Below are 8,008 nucleotides of genomic sequence, written 5' to 3'. Positions count from 1 at the left end.
TAAGATGAACCATTCAAGTTTATTTAAAAGGCATTAACAACAAAAATAAGCCCCATTGGGTTGTCCTTTGAACATTATTAACACGTTGGATTACAAGTGTTGATTTTCAGAACACAGTTTGGAAAATGCTGCTTTAGAGTACCAATGTCCTTATCCACAGTTTTACGGTTAAAAAATATAACTAGCTTATAAACTTAATTTTCTTTCTAATGTACTAGTTTTTTGATAATTAAATTATCTGTAACTGCTACATTTAATTAAACCTTGCAAGTTTACACTCATAATAATGTCACTTTTCTCTTTCACTTATAACAATAGTCATGATCAAATTGTGTTTCAGATAAAACTGGACCCTGACTCTGCCCAAAGTCCTGGGTTCTGGTACCTTATTAAGTAATCACTAAATGCTTTTGTTCAGACAAGGCCCTAAATCTATGGGCAAAAAAAACCACTCTACTTTGGCTAGAGTCCCAGTGTTTTTTTTTTTTTTGTTTTGTTTTGTTTTTTTGTTGAGACAGAGTCTCACTTTGTTGCCCAGGCTAGAGTGAGTGCCGTGGCGTCAGCCTAGCTCACAGCAACCTCAAACTCCTGGGCTCAAGTGATTCTCCTGTCTCAGCCTCCCGAGTAGCTGGGACTACAGGCATGCGCCACCATGCCCGGCTAATTTTTCTATATATATATTTTTAGTTGTCCATATAATTTTTTTCTATTTTTAGTAGAGATGGGGTCTCACTCTTGCTCAGGCTGGTCTCGAACTCCTGACCTTGAGCGATCCACCCGCCTCAGCCTCCCAGAGTGCTAGGATTACAGGCATGAGCCACCGCGCCCGGCCCCAGTGTTTTTTGAATTCAGATGATTCTGATGTTTCCATATGTAATACAAAAGTAGTTTCAAAGATTAACCTTGCTCAAACAAGTACATTTTATGCTTTTTCCCCTCCTAACTTAGTCTAATTTTTATAAGTCTGCCTTTGGAAGTACAGTAAGTTTTAATTTGCTGTCATTAAGTTTTAGAAATGATCATATGACATATTTACTGTTGGTGAAAGAAAGGTTTCTTGAGCAAATTAACAGGGAAAATTGGCTTTTAGGAAAGATTTTGAAAAACATGTGAGGGGGTAGTATTGCTTGTTCTCAGTGGGAGAGGTGAGCCGTTAGATTCACTTATGCAACATTTTTCAATATACGTGTCTGCAAATATGCATCTTCCCACCTCCACCTTCCCTCCATGTCTAGGCACTCACGAGCCCTTTAGGAAAATGGGGAAGAATGTGAGGCAGAATTACATGAACAAAAGCATCCCAGGTGATTCTGATCTCAACCCTAAGGCAATCATTCCCAAGCTTTGCTGTACATTGGAATCACCTGGGAACTTTAAAATAATTCTGATGCCCAAGTCATAGCCAATGCCATCTAAGTCAGAATGCCTCAAGTTGAAAGTCAGGCTGTTTTTAACGTTCTTCAGATAATTTCTGTGTGCAGTAAAGGAGGGACAATGCTGCTTACTTTGCATGTAGGAGGATGCGCTGTTTCTATCGGGGGGACTTTGGGCAGGTCAGTTTTAAGCCTTGGTTTCCTTACCTGTAAAATGAGTTGAGTTAAATGTCATGTGAGGTTGGGTGGTCCTTTCCATCTTATAAGTTCAAATTCTGTGATTTTGAAATCAATTTGGAGACAAAACTGCTGGAAACATTATATTAATAAAAGTGTTCATCTTATATGCTAATAATGTTACAGGCTTTTAAAAAAGTGCTAATAGATGCTGGGCAAGGTGGCTCATGCCTGTAATCCTAGCACTCTGGGAGGCTGAGGCGGGAGGATCGCTCAAGGTCAGGAGTTCGAGACCAGCCTGAGCAAGAGCGAGACCCCGTCTCTACTAAAAAATAGAAAGAAATTATCTGCACAGCTAAAATTATATATATAGAAAAATTAGCCAGGCATGGTGGTGCATGCCTGTAGTCCCAGCTAGTCGGGTGGCTGAGGCAGAAGGATTGCTTGAGCCCAGGAGTTTGACGTTGCTGTGAGCTTGATGCCACGGCACTCTAGCCCAGGCAACAGAGCAAGACTCTGTCTCAAAAAAAAAAAAAAAAAAAAAAAAAGAAAAAAGAAAAAAAAGTGCTAATAATATATAGACCTACTTTTAAAAATCTCATTTGCCTTCCCTCAATTATTTTGAGCCTCATTTTATTTTATTTTTATTTTTATTTTTATTTTTTTTTTGAGACAGAGTCTCACTCTGTTGCCCAGGCTGGAGTGAGTGCCGTGGCGTCAGCCTAGCTCACAGCAACCTCAAACTCCTGAGCTCAAGCGATCCTCCTGTCTCAGCCTCCCGAGTAGCTGGGACTACAGGCATGCACCACCATGCCTGGCTAATTTTTTCTATATATTTTTAGCTGTCCATATAATTTCTTTCTATTTTTAATAGAGGTGGGGTCTCGCTCTTGCTCAGGCTGGTCTCGAACTCCTGAGCTCAAACGATCCGCCCACCTCGGCCTCCCAGAGTGCTAGGATTACAGGCGTGAGCCACCGCGCCCGGCCTGAGCCTCATTTTAGACATTGGGGACAAATGGAATTATATAACTTACCAAAGATAACCCTTTCTTTTCTAACACACAGCATCTGTGGATAACAGAAATACAGTAACAGAGTGAGTTGTCTCTGTTCATTAATATTTCATTTAAAATATTTGGGAAATAGCTACCCTTAATATTATACTATGCAGTATTATGCTGCACTGTTAACACTGCTTGTTTCGGGATAGCTATATCTGTCATGGATTTTGCACTTATATTTACTAACAAATTTTTCAATATTCATTGCAAAAGTGACATTAAATGATTTGATTTGGTATAAAGCTCTTTCATTATTTACTTTTAGAGCTAAAATGGAAAACAGGAAAGTAAATGATAGTGAACTAAATTAACTGGAATTCAAGGCCTAACAACTTCAAGTAAACAAAATTGCTATATGACTTAAATTTAAGCATGTGTACAAATAGATATAACTTTCACAGGATGAAAGATTCTATGTAAGAGCAAATGACAGGGAAAATAAGTAATAATAAATATATTACAATAATCAACAGAAACCTGTCTTCTAACTGCATATGGCCCTAGCATGTTGGCTCTCCTATTTCTGCTAAAAGCCAAAGAATTAAAACAAAGGGGAAAGTGCCCACACAGTACTGTTCTAAAGTAGAGAATTGCAGAGCCTCTGGGAATGTTCCCCCTACCACCTTTTAAAAATTGTCTTCAGACATAACAAATGATAAAAATCTGTTGTTAAAAATATTTTTTTCCTCCACAGTGTGACTTTAGTAATATATTACCACATAAATAACAGGTGAACTTTTTTAACCTGTCTTGTTTTTCTGACTAATTACTTTGCATGATATCAAGTTTAATAGCAGGTCATAACTATAGACATAGGCTGTAGAGTGCTTACTAGAGTACTGAAGCAAACCATTTGCAGCTTTTTTGGTCTTTAAGATTCTTTTAGCACTTAAATTATTAAGGATCACAAAGAGTATTTTTTCATGTCAATTATATTGGCATTTACTGTATTAGAAATTAAAATTGAGAATTGAAAAATTTGCTTAATTTAGTTTTCTCAAACTTGGGATCCCTGATATTTTGAGCTAGATAATTCTTTGTTGTGGAATGTGTCCTGTGCATTGTAGAATGTTTAGAAGCACCACTAGGGGCCAGCAGTAACTTCCCCCAGGTTGTGACAACAAAAAATGTCCCCTGGGGGACAAAATCACCCATGACTGACAACCACATTGTTAACATAAATAATATCTTTTACAAAAATAACTTTTCCTCTGCAACAAAAAAATTGGTAAAAAGTATGTTTTATTTACATTTTTGCAAATCTCTAGTGTCTGGCTTACTAGAAGACAGTTGGATTCTCATTCTTGTCTTTGCAATTTGTTTTGAGGAGACAATAAGATGATGACCTAGCTTCATGCAAATATATAGTTGGGAAAAAGGTATATTTTTAAAGCTTTCAGATAATTGTGGGGTTCTTTAATACTACAACAAAACTCCACAAGTCTTACTTCCTTAGTTACAATGGAGTTTTACATATCAATGCATTTGTGACATTAATACTCATTAATCTATATTGCACAATAAATGGATATTTTCTTCTCACTTGGAGGAAAGATTTGCTTTTGTTATTATCAGCACCAATCTTATAAAAACATTAATGTTCTGACTCGGGGGGGTCGGGGTGGCGGGAGGGTATGGGGGTATAACTACATCATGAGTGCAATGCACACTGTCTGGGTAATGGACACGCTTGAAGCTCTGACTTGGGAGGATGGGCGGTTCATGGGCAACATATATAACCTGAACTTTTGTACCCCCATAATAAGCTGAAATAAACAAAAAAAACATTAAGTATTGAAAAGCAGTCAGGTTCACATTAGATGGTATAAGTTTTCCTTCTACTATAATCTTAGTACTATTTTTTGCTTAAAAGTTTGAGTTTTATTATTGGCAACAAATGCTTGTTATTTTCCTTGAAGTGAAAGTCTCACCTTGTTGATTTCTGAGACTAAAGGTTGGTCGTACTTTCAAATAAAAATAGTGTTCTGTGAAGAAAGTGGCTTGTTCAGCTCAGAATTTAATCACAAGCACTTTTGCTTAACACAGCCATGCTGCAGCATGCAGGAGTGCTTTAAGTGAACATTTCACTTATTCCGAATATTAAAAAGGTCAAGATTTAATAACACCATTAACGTTTACTAATTCATAAAGGACATTCTTAAATAAAGCTGACTATTTTTTTTTTCCTGCAAGGGGGAGTGAAGAATAGAATGACTAGTGTGACTTGGTACCACTGCCTTGATTCATGCTGAGAAACCAACAGTTTTACCCATGTATACTTTTATACAGTCATTGCAAATGTCAGTGAATAAACAGGCAATGTCTTGTCATTCTTATAAGAACAGTTTTGAACTTATGGGCCTCCTGGAAAAGGGTTTCGGGGACCTCCAGAGGTTGGCACACCACGATTGGAGAATCACTGGTTTAAGTGAGTGCTTTAAAGTAATGCTCATGTGTTAGTTTAATGAACTTTTAAAGTTCATCAAGGACGGTTCTCTTAAAATAAAAAAAGCATTTAAGTTTTTAACTCAGACTACTTAAAAGAAATGAGAAATCCATGATAAGAATATAATAGAACTAAAGTGAGGAAAAACCTGGGATATCTGAATCTCATATTCAGATTCAATAGAGTTCTGAAGACTTTATTGCCCAACACCACTGCTTTGTAAAATGCTCTTGGTGTTCCAGTGCAAGGTTAGAGATGTGAAAATATATTTGGTACCTACTCCTGTAGCATCCAGCAAGGGTTTAGGAGAGGAGGCTTCTGCTGTGCACTTCAATAGAAACCCCTCAGTGGGCACTGGATCAGACACAGGCCTTTCCATGAAGCTGCAAGCCATCTGGGGACACTTAGCATCTGCTGGAGAGAAGCATGGGTGCTGCTTCCACATGCGGAGAGATAAGCGATGCAGGAGGGAGAGCTGGGTTGGGAGACGGGGAAGTTCATTGGAAACAGGGGAAGCTGGATGTGCCTATGAGAGAGCAGAGGGGTCCTGTGTAGTCATCATTTAGATATATGGACTGGAGCAGGAATCTGAGCTAGCGGTAAGGAATGAAGAGTAAGAGTAGCTGTTCACATGTAGAGAAAATCTATAGAATAAAAGTGGACAGAGTATAGATCTGTAAGGACTATTGTAATTTAAGGACAAGTGCCCAGAGGGGCAGGTAGAATGGGAGGAGGAAAACTAGGAGACAAGATAAAAGGTGACAAGATAAGAGAGGCTATGGTCATAATGCTAATGCTGCCAAGAAGTTGCTAAGTGATGGGGTAGAGGAGAGCACAGGTGGAACAAAGTTCTTGCCTTTATGAGCTTACGATCTAGTGAGGAAGACATTAAGTATTTTTTCAGGTATACAAATATCCCAGGTGGTGGGAAATACCAAGAAGACAAAGCAGGGAACGAGATACAGTGATTGCATGTGCTCACTATTTTAGGTAGAATCATCAGAAAGAGCCTCTCCCGAGAGGCCACATTTGAACAGTGACCTGACCAAAGTGAGGAAGGTAAGGAGCTCTGGCATTACACCCAGTGGAAAAAGTGCCAAGACTCTGAGACAGGAATGTGTTTCATGTGTGTTCAAGGAACAAACAGCAAGGTGGCCAGTGGGGTCAGAGAGAGGAATCAGGGAAAGGAGGAGAGGAGGTCACATGGGCAATGCTGTAGCTCAGTGGTCCCCAAACTTTTTGGCACCAGGGACTATTTTCATGGAAGACTATTTTTCCATGGACTGTGGGGGTGGGGGCATGATGGTATTAGGATGATTCAAATGCATTACATTTATTGTGTACTTTATTTCTATTATTATTACATTGTAATATATAATGAAATAATTATACAATTCACTATAGGTTGGGAAGCCCTGCCGTAGCTCACAGGGCCTTGTCACTTTCAGGGCACAGGAAGAAGTTCAGTTTTTATTCCAGTTTGATGAGTAACTTTTGGTAGATCTTGAGCAGGGGAGTGAAGTGCCTTAATTTAAGAGGTTATGCTGACTGCTCAGAGGAGAGTAGACCATAGTTGGGATTCAGAATGTAGGCAGAGAAGAGGGTTAGGAAGAAACTCTGGTGATAAAACTGAGCAGTGACAAATGGTGGCTCCGAATGAAAAGTGGACAGACTCCTGATGGAGGAATTGCTCACAGGTTGGAGCAGGGTAACTCTTGTAGGTATTTGCCCCAGCGACTAGTCAATGGCAATGCCCTTTCCATTATTAGGGCAGACTTGGGTAGTTGTGTGTTTGGAAAAAGAGCTCTGCTTTAGAAGTGTGAAGACACGAGGGACCTTGGCAAGAGAAGTCTCAGGACAGTGACAGTGATGGGGGCAGATGGAGTGGGTTAAGAAGAGACAGGAGATGAGAAGCTGGCACCAGAGCAAGATTCTGTGAGCAAATGAGCGGAAACACCTCAGGAGTTGTGGGGAATGGGATAGGAAAAAAGGGGACACATTCATCTTGGGGAAAATCTCTGGCAGAGAGGGGGAAAGACTTCAAAGAGAAGTAATTGTTGGAACAGTGATCCACAGAAGTGGGATGGGATTGACTGCATTGGTAGGAGAGTTAGCTTCAGTGAAAAAAAAAATACATCTCTGGGCTGTTTTCAACATGATCATGATGAATGACCTTTTTTGTGTGTTGAATTCAGTTTGCTAATATTTTGTTGAGAATAATGCACCTATGTTTATCAGACATTGGCCTGCCATTGTTTCTTTTTTTTTTTTTTTTTTTTTTGAGACAGAGTCTCACTCTGTTGCCCAGGCTAGAGTGAGTGCCGTGGCATCAGCCTAGCTCACAGCAACCTCAAACTCCTGAGCTCAAGCAATCCTCCTGTCTCAGCCTCCCGAGTAGCTGGGACTACAGGCATGCGCCACCATGCCCGGCTAATTTTTTCTATATATATTTTTAGCTGTCCATATAATTTCTTTCTATTTTTAGTAGAGGTGGGGTCTCGCTCTTGCTCAGGCTGGTCTAGAACTCCTGAGCTCAAACGATCCGCCCACCTCGGCCTCCCAGAGTGCTAGGATGGCCTGCTATTGTTGTTGTTGTGTCTTTGTCTAATTTTGGTATCAGGTAATACTGGCCTCATAGGATGAGTTTGAAAGTATTCCTCTTCCTTGATTTTTTCAAATAGTTACAATAGGATTGTATTAATTTTAAAAAATATTTTGTAGAATTCAGCAGTGAAGCCATCAGGTTCTGGGCTTTTCTTTGATAGAAGATTTTTTATTACTACTTCTTTAAGTATATTAAATACTTGTTAAATAGACATTAAAATATATTTAATATATTATCATAAATACATGTATACTTTAATATATTAAATACATTTAATCAATATAAAACATAAATATATATTATATATATTTTTATTGCACCCTTGAAAAATCCAATCTTTTTGAAT

The sequence above is a fragment of the Eulemur rufifrons genome, chromosome 13, assembly GCF_041146395.1.
Source record: "Eulemur rufifrons isolate Redbay chromosome 13, OSU_ERuf_1, whole genome shotgun sequence".
Classification (NCBI taxonomy): Eukaryota; Metazoa; Chordata; class Mammalia; order Primates; family Lemuridae; genus Eulemur; species Eulemur rufifrons.
This window is presented reverse-complemented; position numbering follows the sequence as displayed.